We start from the raw sequence: 17683 nt of genomic DNA, 5'->3' as shown, positions 1-17683 counted from the left end.
AATGGGGCTGTGAAGCGTGAGGTAATACAGTAGGGGGAGTGCGAGTGCTTCTTAAATGTATTGCTTTATGCATTCTCCTCACTCGCGTCCACACAAAAACGTACTCAAGAGAACGGAGTGGAGAATACAATCGGAGCATGAGTGTGGAGCATGGTAGTATGTTTGGAAAAACACCCCTAGAGTTTGAGAGCTACAAGCCCCCACTCACCCAATAATTTTTGAACTGTCCCTAAATTATCCTATTAAAACACTACATGGGAAATACGTCATGAACTCACAACAATTGAAAGTGCAGAGTATAAAACAGTACTTAGCCTGATATATTATGAACAGCCACGATAGCGTCGTCTACTGTTTGGTCTATTTTGAATCAATATTTCAACTCGCCACCACACTCTACCTTCCACTGGTGTTTCCCAACTGCAGTCCTCAGGTTGCCCCAGCAACACACATTCACATTTTAGAGCCAGACAAGCACGCTTGATTCAATTTGTTTACTAATCCTTCGATTAGTTAAATCAGTCCAGAGCTACAACAACAATGTGTGCTGATTGAACCAAACTAAGTAGTTGGAGGATGCGGGCATCGATCCCGCTACCTCTCGCATGCTAAGCGAGCGCTCTACCATTTGAGCTAATCCCCCTGTGCCTCTGACAAGAAGTATGAAATCTCAATGACCGCACTGCCAAATCCCTTGTCCATAAGAAAGGATACTTTTTAACAAGTATGCTTGCTTCAGCTGTCTAAAAGTATTTTTCATGGTAGTTCAGTAAAGGTGGAAGTAGTGACTGCAGTAAGCCCAGTGGTGGAAATAGTTGTATTGTTGGGTTAGTGAGTTTTGGGTGTATGATAGCAGAAAAACCTGCGAGTCTGGAGTTCCCCCTGCTGGCTGTCTGTGGAATAACATTAGGATCAGTTGATCGTGGGGAAATGCATATTAGTCGCCCGAAACATGGTCACTGTTTTCCTGTCTTTTGTCGTGCTTATGCTCACTGCGTCTCAGTGGATCGCTCCAAGGCCTTTCTACTGTAAGCAGAGGAGAGGACAGCCTTCCAGTAGAATAAATAAGAGTCACAGCTCCCAACATTTACTAACAAATGAACAGCTACTAAATCAAAGATCTGTCTCATAAACTACACATGTGCCTACATGTGATAACCAAAGGGGATTTTTGCATTACCCCAAGCGACCACATAATTTGTCCCTTTAATTGAAGTAATAATTCGGTGGTTTGGTGGGATTTCCTAAATTCCAGTGTGTTTCTGCTTGCCACAACAAAGTCAAAAGAGAGAATGAACTGGCACACAGACTAAGATATTAGGACCTGTTTAGTAGCAAACAGAAGGCTGTCCATCATATCGCAAAGCCATTATGACAAGGGCTCCTCCTCCCCTGTAGGATAAATAATAATAATTATGATTTATTCTATATAGCACTTTTCATTACACACAGAATCTCAAAGTAGCTTTAAAAACTCAAATAAACTCAAGGTGATCTGGTACATACTTGGCCGATGGCTTCCAAAGCTTCAGATGATAATAATAAGATGGAGAGTGATGGAGTCTGTAGTTAGAGAGGAGTTGAGGCAGTTCACTTCAGATACTTAGCTTGCACTTGTATGTGCTAGAGAACTGTGCTACATACCAATTATTTTCAATATGTATAAATATAGAGATAGAAATATATGTATGACTCCTGCTCTTTTTGTTTTACCTTTTAATAAATCACTTAAATGGGATCCCTCTTAATGGTTCATGAGTAATTTGGTATTGTTCGGCATGTTTAACGTTACCTGCCTAAGTACCTTAGATCGCAAGCCCATAATTAGTCAATATGGCTGACTGGCTAGCTACTAGTACTGTTAACTAGCCAGATAGCAACAAAGCATTGTTAGCTAGCTAATGTAACCATGAAGAATTGACATCTATCTTACATATTATTCATTTTAGGTCATTTTTGTCCTGTTTAGCTATCTGGCTAGCTAAATTGTTACGATTCACATATCTAGCTGATAATTGTGACGTCAAACGTTTGCTTTGTGTATATCTTGATTCGTCTATTGTTGCCATTGTCCTGGCTGGAAGGAGGTTCAGTGAATGGGGCTGTGAAGCGTGAGGTAATACAGTAGGGGGAGTGCGAGTGCTTCTTAAATGTATTGCTTTATGCATTCTCCTCACTCGCGTCCACACAAAAACGTACTCAAGAGAACGGAGTGGAGAATACAATCGGAGCATGAGTGTGGAGCATGGTAGTATGTTTGGAAAAACACCCCTAGAGTTTGAGAGCTACAAGCCCCCACTCACCCAATAATTTTTGAACTGTCCCTAAATTATCCTATTAAAATACTACATGGGAAATACGTCATGAACTCACAACAATTGAAAGTGCAGAGTATAAAACAGTACTTAGCCTAATATATTATGAACAGCCACGATAGCGTCGTCTACTGTTTGGTCTATTTTGAATCAATATTTCAACTCGCCACCACACTCTACCTTCCACTGGTGTTTCCCAACTGCAGTCCTCAGGTTGCCCCAGCAACACACATTCACATTTTAGAGCCAGACAAGCACGCTTGATTCAATTTGTTTACTAATCCTTCGATTAGTTAAATCAGTCCAGAGCTACAACAACAATGTGTGCTGATTGAACCAAACTAAATAGTTGGAGGATGCGGGCATCGATCCCGCTACCTCTCGCATGCTAAGCGAGCGCTCTACCATTTGAGCTAATCCCCCTGTGCCTCCAACAAGAAGTATGAAATCTCAATGACCGCACTGCCAAATCCCTCGTCCATAAGAAAGGATACTTTTTAACAAGTATGCTTGCTTCAGCTGTCTAAAAGTATTTTTCATGGTAGTTCAGTAAAGGTTGAAGTAGTGATAGGAGTAAGCCCAGTGGTGGAAATAGTTGTATTGTTATCCAGATCTACAACAACAATGTGTGCTGATTGAACCAAACTAAATAGTTGGAGGATGCGGGCATCGATCCCGCTACCTCTCGCATGCTAAGCGAGCGCTCTACCATTTGAGCCAATCCCCCTGTGCCTCCAACAAGAAGTATGAAATCTCAATGACCGCACTGCCAAATTCCTCGTCCATAAGAAAGGATACTTTTTAACAAGTATGCTTGCTTCAGCTGTCTAAAAGAATTTTTCATGGTAGTTCAGTAAAGGTTGAAGTAGTTATAGGAGTAAGCCCAGTGGTGGAAATAGTTGTATTGTTGGGTTAGTATCCAGAGCTACAACAACAATGTGTGCTGATTGAACCAAACTAAGTAGTTGGAGGATGCGGGCATCGATCCCGCTACCTCTCGCATGCTACGCGAGCGCTCTACCATTTGAGCTAATCCCCCTGTGCATCCAACAAGAAGTATGAAATCTCAATGACCACACTGCCAAATCCCTCGTCCATAAGTAAGGATACTTTTTAAAAAGTATGCTTGCTTCAGCTGTCTAAAAGTATTCTTCATGGTAGTTCAGTAAAGGTGGAAGTAGTGACTGCAGTAAGCCCAGTGGTGGAAATAGTTGTATTGTTGGGTTAGTGAGTTTTGGGTGTATGATAGCAGAAAAACCTGCGAGTCTGGAGTTCCCCCTGCTGGCTGTCTGTGGAATAACATTAGGATCAGTTGATCGTGGGGAAATGCATGTTAGTCGCCCGAAACATGGTCACTGTTTTCCTGTCTTTTGTCGTGCTTATGCTCACTGCGTCTCAGTGGATCGCTCCAAGGCCTTTCTACTGTAAGCAGAGGAGAGGACAGCCTTCCAGTAGAATAAATAAGAGTCACAGCTCCCAACATTTACTAACAAATGAACAGCTACTAAATCAAAGATCTGTCTCATAAACTACACATGTGCCTACATGTGATAACCAAAGGGGATTTTTGCATTACCCCAAGCGACCACATAATTTGTCCCTTTAATTGAAGTAATAATTCGGTGGTTTCGTGGGATTTCCTAAATTCCAGTGTGTTTCTGCTTGCCACAACAAAGTCAAAAGAGAGAATGAACTGGCACACAGACTAAGATATTAGGACCTGTTTAGTAGCAAACAGAAGGCTGTCCATCATATCGCAAAGCCATTATGACAAGGGCTCCTCCTCCCCTGTAGGATAAATAATAATAATTATGATTTATTCTATATAGCACTTTTCATTACACACAGAATCTCAAAGTAGCTTTAAAAACTCAAATAAACTCAAGGTGATCTGGTACATACTTGGCCGATGGCTTCCAAAGCTTCAGATGATAATAATAAGATGGAGAGTGATGGAGTCTGTAGTTAGAGAGGAGTTGAGGCAGTTCACTTCAGATACTTAGCTTCCACTTGTATGTGCTAGAGAACTGTGCTACATACCAATTATTTTCAATAAGTATAAATATAGAGATAGAAATATATGTATGACTCCTGCTCTTTTTGTTTTACCTTTTAATAAATCACTTAAATGGGATCCCTCTTAATGGTTCATGAGTAATTTGGTATTGTTCGGCATGTTTAACGTTACCTGCCTAAGTACCTTAGATCGCAAGCCCATAATTAGTCAATATGGCTGACTGGCTAGCTACTAGTACTGTTAACTAGCCAGATAGAAACAAAGCATTGTTAGCTAGCTAATGTAACCATGAAGAATTGACATCTATCTTACATATTATTCATTTTAGGTCATTTTTGTCCTGTTTAGCTATCTGGCTAGCTAAATTGTTACGATTCACATATCTAGCTGATAATTGTGACGTCAAACGTTTGCTTTGTGTATATCTTGATTCGTCTATTGTTGCCATTGTCCTGGCTGGAAGGAGGTTCAGTGAATGGGGCTGTGAAGCGTGAGGTAATACAGTAGGGGGAGTGCGAGTGCTTCTTAAATGTATTGCTTTATGCATTCTCCTCACTCGCGTCCACACAAAAACGTACTCAAGAGAACGGAGTGGAGAATACAATCGGAGCATGAGTGTGGAGCATGGTAGTATGTTTGGAAAAACACCCCTAGAGTTTGAGAGCTACAAGCCCCCACTCACCCAATAATTTTTGAACTGTCCCTAAATTATCCTATTAAAACACTACATGGGAAATACGTCATGAACTCACAACAATTGAAAGTGCAGAGTATAAAGCAGTACTTAGCCTAATATATTATGAACAGCCACGATAGCGTCGTCTACTGTTTGGTCTATTTTGAATCAATATTTCAACTCGCCACCACACTCTACCTTCCACTGGTGTTTCCCAACTGCAGTCCTCAGGTTGCCCCAGCAACACACATTCACATTTTAGAGCCAGACAAGCACGCTTGATTCAATTTGTTTACTAATCCTTCGATTAGTTAAATCAGTCCAGAGCTACAACAACAATGTGTGCTGATTGAACCAAACTAAATAGTTGGAGGATGCGGGCATCGATCCCGCTACCTCTCGCATGCTAAGCGAGCGCTCTACCATTTGAGCTAATCCCACTGTGCCTCCAAAAAGAACTATGAAATCTCAATGACCGCACTGCCAAATCCCTCGTCCATAAGAAAGGATACTTTTTAACAAGTATGCTTGCTTCAGCTGTCTAAAAGTATTTTTCATGGTAGTTCAGTAAAGGTTGAAGTAGTGATAGGAGTAAGCCCAGTGGTGGAAATAGTTGTATTGTTATCCAGATCTACAACAACAATGTGTGCTGATTGAACCAAACTAAATAGTTGGAGGATGCGGGCATGGATCCCGCTACCTCTCGCATGCTAAGCGAGCGCTCTACCATTTGAGCCAATCCCCCTGTGCCTCCAACAAGAAGTATGAAATCTCAATGACCGCACTGCCAAATTCCTCGTCCATAAGAAAGGATACTTTTTAACAAGTATGCTTGCTTCAGCTGTCTAAAAGTATTTTTCATGGTAGTTCAGTGATGGTTGAAGTAGTTATAGGAGTAAGCCCAGTGGTGGAAATAGTTGTATTGTTGGGTTAGTATCCAGAGCTACAACAACAATGTGTGCTGATTGAACCAAACTAAGTAGTTGGAGGATGCGGCATCGATCCCGCTACCTCTCGCATGCTAAGCGAGCGCTCTACCATTTGAGCCAATCCCCCTGTGCCTCCAACAAGAAGTATGAAATCTCAATGACCGCACTGCCAAATCCCTCGTCCATAAGTAAGGATACTTTTTAAAAAGTATGCTTGCTTCAGCTGTCTAAAAGTATTCTTCATGGTAGTTCAGTAAAGGTTGAAGTAGTGATAGGAGTAAGCCCAGTGGTGGAAATAGTTGTATTGTTATCCAGATCTACAACAACAATGTGTGCTGATTGAACCAAACTAAATAGTTGGAGGATGCGGGCATCGATCCCGCTACCTCTCGCATGCTAAGCGAGCGCTCTACCATTTGAGCTAATCCCCCTGTGCCTCCAACAAGAAGTATGAAATCTCAATGACCGCACTCCCAAATCCCTCGTCCATAAGAAAGGATACTTTTTAACAAGTATGCTTGCTTCAGCTGTCTAAAAGTATTTTTCATGGTAGTTCAGTAAAGGTTGAAGTAGTGATAGGAGTAAGCCCAGTGGTGGAAATAGTTGTATTGTTATCCAGATCTACAACAACAATGTGTGCTGATTGAACCAAACTAAATAGTTGGAGGATGCGGGCATCGATCCCGCTACCTCTCGCATGCTAAGCGAGCGCTCTACCATTTGAGCTAATCCCACTGTGCCTCCAAAAAGAAGTATGAAATCTCAATGACCGCACTGCCAAATCCCTCGTCCATAAGAAAGGATACTTTTTAACAAGTATGCTTGCTTCAGCTGTCTAAAAGTATTTTTCATGGTAGTTCAGTAAAGGTTGAAGTAGTGATAGGAGTAAGCCCAGTGGTGGAAATAGTTGTATTGTTATCCAGATCTACAACAACAATGTGTGCTGATTGAACCAAACTAAATAGTTGGAGGATGCGGGCATGGATCCCGCTACCTCTCGCATGCTAAGCGAGCGCTCTACCATTTGAGCCAATCCCCCTGTGCCTCCAACAAGAAGTATGAAATCTCAATGACCGCACTGCCAAATTCCTCGTCCATAAGAAAGGATACTTTTTAACAAGTATGCTTGCTTCAGCTGTCTAAAAGTATTTTTCATGGTAGTTCAGTGATGGTTGAAGTAGTTATAGGAGTAAGCCCAGTGGTGGAAATAGTTGTATTGTTGGGTTAGTATCCAGAGCTACAACAACAATGTGTGCTGATTGAACCAAACTAAGTAGTTGGAGGATGCGGCATCGATCCCGCTACCTCTCGCATGCTAAGCGAGCGCTCTACCATTTGAGCCAATCCCCCTGTGCCTCCAACAAGAAGTATGAAATCTCAATGACCGCACTGCCAAATCCCTCGTCCATAAGTAAGGATACTTTTTAAAAAGTATGCTTGCTTCAGCTGTCTAAAAGTATTCTTCATGGTAGTTCAGTAAAGGTGGAAGTAGTGACTGCAGTAAGCCCAGTGGTGGAAATAGTTGTATTGTTGGGTTAGTGAGTTTTGGGTGTATGATAGCAGAAAAACCTGCGAGTCTGGAGTTCCCCCTGCTGGCTGTCTGTGGAATAACATTAGGATCAGTTGATCGTGGGGAAATGCATGTTAGTCGCCCGAAACATGGTCACTGTTTTCCTGTCTTTTGTCGTGCTTATGCTCACTGCGTCTCAGTGGATCGCTCCAAGGCCTTTCTACTGTAAGCAGAGGAGAGGACAGCCTTCCAGTAGAATAAATAAGAGTCACAGCTCCCAACATTTACTAACAAATGAACAGCTACTAAATCAAAGATCTGTCTCATAAACTACACATGTGCCTACATGTGATAACCAAAGGGGATTTTTGCATTACCCCAAGCGACCACATAATTTGTCCCTTTAATTGAAGTAATAATTCGGTGGTTTGGTGGGATTTCCTAAATTCCAGTGTGTTTCTGCTTGCCACAACAAAGTCAAAAGAGAGAATGAACTGGCACACAGACTAAGATATTAGGACCTGTTTAGTAGCAAACAGAAGGCTGTCCATCATATCGCAAAGCCATTATGACAAGGGCTCCTCCTCCCCTGTAGGATAAATAATAATAATTATAATTTATTCTATATAGCACTTTTCATTACACACAGAATCTCAAAGTAGCTTTAAAAACTCAAATAAACTCAAGGTGATCTGGTACATACTTGGCCGATGGCTTCCAAAGCTTCAGATGATAATAATAAGATGGAGAGTGATGGAGTCTGTAGTTAGAGAGGAGTTGAGGCAGTTCACTTCAGATACTTAGCTTGCACTTGTATGTGCTAGAGAACTGTGCTACATACCAATTATTTTCAATATGTATAAATATAGAGATAGAAATATATGTATGACTCCTTTTTGTTTTACCTTTTAATAAATCACTTAAATGGGGATCCCTCTTAATGGTTCATGAGTAATTTGGTATTGTTCGGCATGTTTAACGTTACCTGCCTAAGTACCTTAGATCGCAAGCCCATAATTAGTCAATAGGGCTGACTGGCTAGCTACTAGTACTGTTAACTAGCCAGATAGCAACAAAGCATTGTTAGCTAGCTAATGTAACCATGAAGAATTGACATCTATCTTACATATTATTCGTTTTAGGTCATTTTTGTCCTGTTTAGCTATCTGGCTAGCTAAATTGTTACGATTCACATATCTAGCTGATAATTGTGACGTCAAACGTTTGCTTTGTGTATATCTTGATTCGTCTATTGTTGCCATTGTCCTGGCTGGAAGGAGGTTCAGTGAATGGGGCTGTGAAGCGTGAGGTAATACAGTAGGGGGAGTGCGAGTGCTTCTTAAATGTATTGCTTTATGCATTCTCCTCACTCGCGTCCACACAAAAACGTACTCAAGAGAACGGAGTGGAGAATACAATCGGAGCATGAGTGTGGAGCATGGTAGTATGTTTGGAAAAACACCCCTAGAGTTTGAGAGCTACAAGCCCCCACTCACCCAGTCATTTTTGAACTGTCCCTAAATTATCCTATTAAAACACTACATGGGAAATACGTCATGAACTCACAACAATTGAAAGTGCAGAGTATAAAACAGTACTTAGCCTAATATATTATGAACAGCCACGATAGCGTCGTCTACTGTTTGGTCTATTTTGAATCAATATTTCAACTCGCCACCACACTCTACGTATTTCCCACTGGTGTTTCCCAACTGCAGTCCTCAGGTTGCCCCAGCAACACACATTCACATTTTAGAGCGAGACAAGCACGCTTGATTCAATTTGTTTACTAATCCTTCGATTAGTTAAATCAGTCCAGAGCTACAACAACAATGTGTGCTGATTGAACCAAACTAAATAGTTGGAGGATGCGGGCATCGATCCCGCTACCTCTCGCATGCTAAGCGAGCGCTCTACCATTTGAGCTAATCCCCCTGTTCCTCCAACAAGAAGTATGAAATCTCAATGACCGCACTGCCAAATCCCTCGTCCATAAGAAAGGATACTTTTTAACAAGTATGCTTGCTTCAGCTGTCTAAAAGTATTTTTCATGGTAGTTCAGTAAAGGTTGAAGTAGTGATAGGAGTAAGCCCAGTGGTGGAAATAGTTGTATTGTTGGGTTAGTATCCAGAGCTACAACAACAATGTGTGCTGATTGAACCAAACTGAATAGTTGGAGGATGCGGGCATCGATCCCGCTACCTCTCGCATGCTAAGCGAGCGCTCTACCATTTGAGCTAATCCCCCTGTGCATCAAACAAGAAGTATGAAATCTCAATGACCACACTGCCAAATCCCTCGTCCATAAGTAAGGATACTTTTTAAAAAGTATGCTTGCTTCAGCTGTCTAAAAGTATTTTTCATGGTAGTTCAGTAAAGGTGGAAGTAGTGACTGCAGTAAGCCCAGTGGTGGAAATAGTTGTATTGTTGGGTTAGTGAGTTTTGGGTGTATGATAGCAGAAAAACCTGCGAGTCTGGAGTTCCCCCTGCTGGCTGTCTGTGGAATAACATTAGGATCAGTTGATCGTGGGGAAATGCATGTTAGTCGCCCGAAACATGGTCACTGTTTTCCTGTCTTTTGTCGTGCTTATGCTCACTGCGTCTCAGTGGATCGCTCCAAGGCCTTTCTACTGTAAGCAGAGGAGAGGACAGCCTTCCAGTAGAATAAATAAGAGTCACAGCTCCCAACATTTACTAACAAATGAACAGCTACTAAATCAAAGATCTGTCTCATAAACTACACATGTGCCTACATGTGATAACCAAAGGGGATTTTTGCATTACCCCAAGCGACCACATAATTTGTCCCTTTAATTGAAGTAATAATTCGGTGGTTTGGTGGGATTTCCTAAATTCCAGTGTGTTTCTGCTTGCCACAACAAAGTCAAAAGAGAGAATGAACTGGCACACAGACTAAGATATTAGGACCTGTTTAGTAGCAAACAGAAGGCTGTCCATCATATCGCAAAGCCATTATGACAAGGGCTCCTCCTCCCCTGTAGGATAAATAATAATAATTATAATTTATTCTATATAGCACTTTTCATTACACACAGAATCTCAAAGTAGCTTTAAAAACTCAAATAAACTCAAGGTGATCTGTTACATACTTGGCCGATGGCTTCCAAAGCTTCAGATGATAATAATAAGATGGAGAGTGATGGAGTCTGTAGTTAGAGAGGAGTTGAGGCAGTTCACTTCAGATACTTAGCTTGCACTTGTATGTGCTAGAGAACTGTGCTACATACCAATTATTTTCAATATGTATAAATATAGAGATAGAAATATATGTATGACTCCTGCTCTTTTTGTTTTACCTTTTAATAAATCACTTAAATGGGGATCCCTCTTAATGGTTCATGAGTAATTTGGTATTGTTCGGCATGTTTAACGTTACCTGCCTAAGTACCTTAGATCGCAAGCCCATAATTAGTCAATAGGGCTGACTGGCTAGCTACTAGTACTGTTAGCTAGCCAGATAGCAACAAAGCATTGTTAGCTAGCTAATGTAACCATGAAGAATTGACATCTATCTTACATATTATTCGTTTTAGGTCATTTTTGTCCTGTTTAGCTATCTGGCTAGCTAAATTGTTACGATTCACATATCTAGCTGATAATTGTGACGTCAAACGTTTGCTTTGTGTATATCTTGATTCGTCTATTGTTGCCATTGTCCTGGCTGGAAGGAGCTGTGAAGCGTGAGGTAATACAGTAGGGGGAGTGCGAGTGCTTCTTAAATGTATTGCTTTATGCATTCTCCTCACTCGCGTCCACACAAAAACGTACTCAAGAGAACGGAGTGGAGAATACAATCGGAGCATGAGTGTGGAGCATGGTAGTATGTTTGGAAAAACACCCCTAGAGTTTGAGAGCTACAAGTCCCCACTCACCCAGTAATTTTTGAACTGTCCCTAAATTATCCTATTAAAACACTACATGGGAAATATGTCATGAACTCACAACAATTGAAAGTGCAGAGTATAAAGCAGTACTTAGCCTAATATATTATGAACAGCCACGATAGCGTCGTCTACTGTTTGGTCTATTTTGAATCAATATTTCAACTCGCCACCACACTCTACCTTCCACTGGTGTTTCCCAACTGCAGTCCTCAGGTTGCCCCAGCAACACACATTCACATTTTAGAGCCAGACAAGCACGCTTGATTCAATTTGTTTACTAATCCTTCGATTAGTTAAATCAGTCCAGAGCTACAACAACAATGTGTGCTGATTGAACCAAACTAAATAGTTGGAGGATGCGGGCATCGATCCCGCTACCTCTCGCATGCTAAGCGAGCGCTCTACCATTTGAGCTAATCCCCCTGTGCCTCCAACAAGAAGTATGAAATCTCAATGACCGCACTGCCAAATCCCTCGTCCATAAGAAAGGATACTTTTTAACAAGTATGCTTGCTTCAGCTGTCTAAAAGTATTTTTCATGGTAGTTCAGTAAAGGTTGAAGTAGTGATAGGAGTAAGCCCAGTGGTGGAAATAGTTGTATTGTTGGGTTAGTATCCAGAGCTACAACAACAATGTGTGCTGATTGAACCAAACTAAGTAGTTGGAGGATGCGGCATCGATCCCGCTACCTCGCGCATGCTAAGCGAGCGCTCTACCATTTGAGCCAATCCCCCTGTGCCTCCAACAAGAAGTATGAAATCTCAATGACCGCACTGCCAAATCCCTCGTCCATAAGTAAGGATACTTTTTAAAAAGTATGCTTGCTTCAGCTGTCTAAAAGTATTCTTCATGGTAGTTCAGTAAAGGTGGAAGTAGTGACTGCAGTAAGCCCAGTGGTGGAAATAGTTGTATTGTTGGGTTAGTGAGTTTTGGGTGTATGATAGCAGAAAAACCTGCGAGTCTGGAGTTCCCCCTGCTGGCTGTCTGTGGAATAACATTAGGATCAGTTGATCGTGGGGAAATGCATGTTAGTCGCCCGAAACATGGTCACTGTTTTCCTGTCTTTTGTCGTGCTTATGCTCACTGCGTCTCAGTGGATCGCTCCAAGGCCTTTCTACTGTAAGCAGAGGAGAGGACAGCCTTCCAGTAGAATAAATAAGAGTCACAGCTCCCAACATTTACTAACAAATGAACAGCTACTAAATCAAAGATCTGTCTCATAAACTACACATGTGCCTACATGTGATAACCAAAGGGGATTTTTGCATTACCCCAAGCGACCACATAATTTGTCCCTTTAATTGAAGTAATAATTCGGTGGTTTGGTGGGATTTCCTAAATTCCAGTGTGTTTCTGCTTGCCACAACAAAGTCAAAAGAGAGAATGAACTGGCACACAGACTAAGATATTAGGACCTGTTTAGTAGCAAACAGAAGGCTGTCCATCATATCGCAAAGCCATTATGACAAGGGCTCCTCCTCCCCTGTAGGATAAATAATAATAATTATAATTTATTCTATATAGCACTTTTCATTACACACAGAATCTCAAAGTAGCTTTAAAAACTCAAATAAACTCAAGGTGATCTGGTACATACTTGGCCGATGGCTTCCAAAGCTTCAGATGATAATAATAAGATGGAGAGTGATGGAGTCTGTAGTTAGAGAGGAGTTGAGGCAGTTCACTTCAGATACTTAGCTTGCACTTGTATGTGCTAGAGAACTGTGCTACATACCAATTATTTTCAATATGTATAAATATAGAGATAGAAATATATGTATGACTCCTGCTCTTTTTGTTTTACCTTTTAATAAATCACTTAAATGGGGATCCCTCTTAATGGTTCATGAGTAATTTGGTATTGTTCGGCATGTTTAACGTTACCTGCCTAAGTACCTTAGATCGCAAGCCCATAATTAGTCAATAGGGCTGACTGGCTAGCTACTAGTACTGTTAACTAGCCAGATAGCAACAAAGCATTGTTAGCTAGCTAATGTAACCATGAAGAATTGACATCTATCTTACATATTATTCGTTTTAGGTCATTTTTGTCCTGTTTAGCTATCTGGCTAGCTAAATTGTTACGATTCACATATCTAGCTGATAATTGTGACGTCAAACGTTTGCTTTGTGTATATCTTGATTCGTCTATTGTTGCCATTGTCCTGGCTGGAAGGAGGTTCAGTGAATGGGGCTGTGAAGCGTGAGGTAATACAGTAGGGGGATTGCGAGTGCTTCTTAAATGTATTGCTTTATGCATTCTCCTCACTCGCGTCCACACAAAAACGTACTCAAGAGAACGGAGTGGAGAATACAATCGGAGCATGAGTGTGGAGCATGGTAGTATGTTTGGAAAAACACCCCTAGAGTTTGAGAGCTACAAGCCCCCACTCACCCAGTAATTTTTGAACTGTCCCTAAATTATCCTATTAAAACACTACATGGGAAATACGTCATGAACTCACAACAATTGAAAGTGCAGAGTATAAAACAGTACTTAGCCTAATATATTATGAACAGCCACGATAGCGTCGTCTACTGTTTGGTCTATTTTGAATCAATATTTCAACTCGCCACCACACTCTACCTTCCACTGTTGTTTCCCAACTGCAGTCCTCAGGTTGCCCCAGCAACACACATTCACATTTTAGAGCCAGACAAGCACGCTTGATTCAATTTGTTTACTAATCCTTCGATTAGTTAAATCAGTCCAGAGCTACAACAACAATGTGTGCTGATTGAACCAAACTAAATAGTTGGAGGATGCGGGCATCGATCCCGCTACCTCTCGCATGCTAAGCGAGCGCTCTACCATTTGAGCTAATCCCCCTGTGCCTCCAACAAGAAGTATGAAATCTCAATGACCGCACTGCCAAATCCCTCGTCCATAAGAAAGGATACTTTTTAACAAGTATGCTTGCTTCAGCTGTCTAAAAGTATTTTTCATGGTAGTTCAGTAAAGGTTGAAGTAGTGATAGGAGTAAGCCCAGTGGTGGAAATAGTTGTATTGTTATCCAGATCTAGAACAACAATGTGTGCTGATTGAACCAAACTAAATAGTTGGAGGATGCGGGCATCGATCCCGCTACCGCTCGCATGCTAAGCGAGCGCTCTACCATTTGAGCCAATCCCCCTGTGCCTCCGACAAGAAGTATGAAATCTCAATGACCGCACTGCCAAATCCCTCGTCCATAAGAAAGGATACTTTTTAACAAGTATGCTTGCTTCAGCTGTCTAAAAGTATTTTTCATGGTAGTTCAGTAAAGGTTGAAGTAGTGATAGGAGTAAGCCCAGTGGTGGAAATAGTTGTATTGTTATCCAGATCTACAACAACAATGTGTGCTGATTGAACCAAACTAAATAGTTGGAGGATGCGGGCATCGATCCCGCTACGTCTCGCATGCTAAGCGAGCGCTCTACCATTTGAGCCAATCCCCCTGTGCCTCCAACAAGAAGTATGAAATCTCAATGACCGCACTGCCAAATTCCTCGTCCATAAGAAAGGATACTTTTTAACAAGTATGCTTGCTTCAGCTGTCTAAAAGTATTTTTCATGGTAGTTCAGTAAAGGTTGAAGTAGTTATAGGAGTAAGCCCAGTTGTGGAAATAGTTGTATTGTTGGGTTAGTATCCAGAGCTACAACAACAATGTGTGCTGATTGAACCAAACTAAGTAGTTGGAGGATGCGGGTATCGATCCCGCTACCTCTCGCATGCTAAGCGAGCGCTCTACCATTTGAGCTAATCCCCCTGTGCATCCAACAAGAAGTATGAAATCTCAATGACCACACTGCCAAATCCCTCGTCCATAAGTAAGGATACTTTTTAAAAAGTATGCTTGCTTCAGCTGTCTAAAAGTATTCTTCATGGTAGTTCAGTAAAGGTGGAAGTAGTGACTGCAGTAAGCCCAGTGGTGGAAATAGTTGTATTGTTGGGTTAGTGAGTTTTGGGTGTATGATAGCAGAAAAACCTGTGAGTCTGGAGTTCCCCCTGCTGGCTGTCTGTGGAATAACATTAGGATCAGTTGATCGTGGGGAAATGCATGTTAGTCGCCCGAAACATGGTCACTGTTTTCCTGTCTTTTGTCGTGCTTATGCTCACTGCGTCTCAGTGGATCGCTCCAAGGCCTTTCTACTGTAAGCAGAGGAGAGGACAGCCTTCCAGTAGAATAAATAAGAGTCACAGCTCCCAACATTTACTAACAAATGAACAGCTACTAAATCAAAGATCTGTCTCATAAACTACACATGTGCCTACATGTGATAACCAAAGGGGATTTTTGCATTACCCCAAGCGACCACATAATTTGTCCCTTTAATTGAAGTAATAATTCGGTGGTTTGGTGGGATTTCCTAAATTCCAGTGTGTTTCTGCTTGCCACAACAAAGTCAAAAGAGAGAATGAACTGGCACACAGACTAAGATATTAGGACCTGTTTAGTAGCAAACAGAAGGCTGTCCATCATATCGCAAAGCCATTATGACAAGGGCTCCTCCTCCCCTGTAGGATAAATAATAATAATTATAATTTATTCTATATAGCACTTTTCATTACACACAGAATCTCAAAGTAGCTTTAAAAACTCAAATAAACTCAAGGTGATCTGGTACATACTTGGCCGATGGCTTCCAAAGCTTCAGATGATAATAATAAGATGGAGAGTGATGGAGTCTGTAGTTAGAGAGGAGTTGAGGCAGTTCACTTCAGATACTTAGCTTGCACTTGTATGTGCTAGAGAACTGTGCTACATACCAATTATTTTCAATATGTATAAATATAGAGATAGAAATATATGTATGACTCCTGCTCTTTTTGTTTTACCTTTTAATAAATCACTTAAATGGGGATCCCTCTTAATGGTTCATGAGTAATTTGGTATTGTTCGGCATGTTTAACGTTACCTGCCTAAGTACCTTAGATCGCAAGCCCATAATTAGTCAATAGGGCTGACTGGCTAGCTACTAGTACTGTTAACTAGCCAGATAGCAACAAAGCATTGTTAGCTAGCTAATGTAACCATGAAGAATTGACATCTATCTTACATATTATTCGTTTTAGGTCATTTTTGTCCTGTTTAGCTATCTGGCTAGCTAAATTGTTACGATTCACATATCTAGCTGATAATTGTGACGTCAAACGTTTGCTTTGTGTATATCTTGATTCGTCTATTGTTGCCATTGTCCTGGCTGGAAGGAGGTTCAGTGAACGGGTCTGTGAAGCGTGAGGTAATACAGTAGGGGGAGTGCGAGTGCTTCTTAAATGTATTGCTTAATGCATTCTCCTCACTCGCGTCCACACAAAAACGTACTCAAGAGAACGGAGTGGAGAATACAATCGGAGCATGAGTGTGGAGCATGGTAGTATGTTTGGAAAAACACCCCTAGAGTTTGAGAGCTACAATCCCCCACTCACCCAGTAATTTTTGAACTGTCCCTAAATTATCCTATTAAAACACTACATGGGAAATACGTCATGAACTCACAACAATTGAAAGTGCAGAGTATAAAACAGTACTTAGCCTAATATATTATGAACAGCCACGATAGCGTCGTCTACTGTTTGGTCTATTTTGAATCAATATTTCAACTCGCCACCACACTCTACGTATTTCCCACTGGTGTTTCCCAACTGCAGTCCTCAGGTTGCCCCAGCAACACACATTCACATTTTAGAGCCAGACAAGCACGCTTGATTCAATTTGTTTACTAATCCTTCGATTAGTTAAATCAGTCCAGAGCTACAACAACAATGTGTGCTGATTGAACCAAACTAAATAGTTGGAGGATGCGGGCATCGATCCCGCTACCTCTCGCATGCTAAGCGAGCGCTCTACCATTTGAGCTAATCCCCCTGTGCCTCCAACAAGAAGTATGAAATCTCAATGACCGCACTGCCAAATCCCTCGTCCATAAGAAAGGATACTTTTTAACAAGTATGCTTGCTTCAGCTGTCTAAAAGTATTTTTCATGGCAGTTCAGTAAAGGTTGAAGTAGTGATAGGAGTAAGCCCAGTGGTGGAAATAGTTGTATTGTTATCCAGATCTAGAACAACAATGTGTGCTGATTGAACCAAACTAAATAGTTGGAGGATGCGGGCATCGATCCCGCTACCTCTCGCATGCTAAGCGAGCGCTCTACCATTTGAGCCAATCCCCCTGTGCCTCCAACAAGAAGTATGAAATCTCAATGACCGCACTGCCAAATCCCTCGTACATAAGAAAGGATACTTTTTAACAAGTATGCTTGCTTCAGCTGTCTAAAAGTATTTTTCATGGTAGTTCAGTAAAGGTTGAAGTAGTGATAGGAGTAAGCCCAGTGGTGGAAATAGTTGTA

At 41.4% G+C, this 17683-nt stretch overlaps 13 non-coding genes across 13 annotated transcripts; all 13 read right to left on the bottom strand.

Annotated features, from left to right (window-relative positions):
- Positions 1–570: 570 nt before the first annotated feature.
- Positions 571–643, bottom strand: trnaa-agc. Its single transcript has one exon. It is a non-coding gene; the product is annotated as a tRNA-Ala (tRNA).
- Positions 644–2665: 2022 nt separating this feature from the next.
- On the bottom strand, positions 2666–2738 carry trnaa-agc. The gene has a single exon. It is a non-coding gene; the product is annotated as a tRNA-Ala (tRNA).
- A 231-nt stretch (positions 2739–2969) lies between these two features.
- trnaa-agc lies at positions 2970–3042 on the bottom strand. Its single transcript has one exon. It is a non-coding gene; the product is annotated as a tRNA-Ala (tRNA).
- A 3253-nt stretch (positions 3043–6295) lies between these two features.
- On the bottom strand, positions 6296–6368 carry trnaa-agc. Its single transcript has one exon. It is a non-coding gene; the product is annotated as a tRNA-Ala (tRNA).
- A 2941-nt stretch (positions 6369–9309) lies between these two features.
- On the bottom strand, positions 9310–9382 carry trnaa-agc. Its single transcript has one exon. It is a non-coding gene; the product is annotated as a tRNA-Ala (tRNA).
- A 239-nt stretch (positions 9383–9621) lies between these two features.
- trnaa-agc lies at positions 9622–9694 on the bottom strand. The gene has a single exon. It is a non-coding gene; the product is annotated as a tRNA-Ala (tRNA).
- A 2008-nt stretch (positions 9695–11702) lies between these two features.
- Positions 11703–11775, bottom strand: trnaa-agc. The gene has a single exon. It is a non-coding gene; the product is annotated as a tRNA-Ala (tRNA).
- A 2334-nt stretch (positions 11776–14109) lies between these two features.
- Positions 14110–14182, bottom strand: trnaa-agc. Its single transcript has one exon. It is a non-coding gene; the product is annotated as a tRNA-Ala (tRNA).
- Positions 14183–14413: 231 nt separating this feature from the next.
- On the bottom strand, positions 14414–14486 carry trnaa-agc. The gene has a single exon. It is a non-coding gene; the product is annotated as a tRNA-Ala (tRNA).
- A 231-nt stretch (positions 14487–14717) lies between these two features.
- On the bottom strand, positions 14718–14790 carry trnaa-agc. Its single transcript has one exon. It is a non-coding gene; the product is annotated as a tRNA-Ala (tRNA).
- Positions 14791–15029: 239 nt separating this feature from the next.
- Positions 15030–15102, bottom strand: trnaa-agc. The gene has a single exon. It is a non-coding gene; the product is annotated as a tRNA-Ala (tRNA).
- A 2027-nt stretch (positions 15103–17129) lies between these two features.
- Positions 17130–17202, bottom strand: trnaa-agc. The gene has a single exon. It is a non-coding gene; the product is annotated as a tRNA-Ala (tRNA).
- Positions 17203–17433: 231 nt separating this feature from the next.
- trnaa-agc lies at positions 17434–17506 on the bottom strand. Its single transcript has one exon. It is a non-coding gene; the product is annotated as a tRNA-Ala (tRNA).
- Positions 17507–17683: the final 177 nt, after the last annotated feature.

Source organism: Oncorhynchus mykiss, chromosome 31, assembly GCF_013265735.2.
Source record: "Oncorhynchus mykiss isolate Arlee chromosome 31, USDA_OmykA_1.1, whole genome shotgun sequence".
Lineage (NCBI taxonomy): Eukaryota > Metazoa > Chordata > Actinopteri > Salmoniformes > Salmonidae > Oncorhynchus > Oncorhynchus mykiss.
Note: the sequence above shows the minus strand (reverse complement) of the source record. Positions and strands in the feature narration are given on the sequence as shown.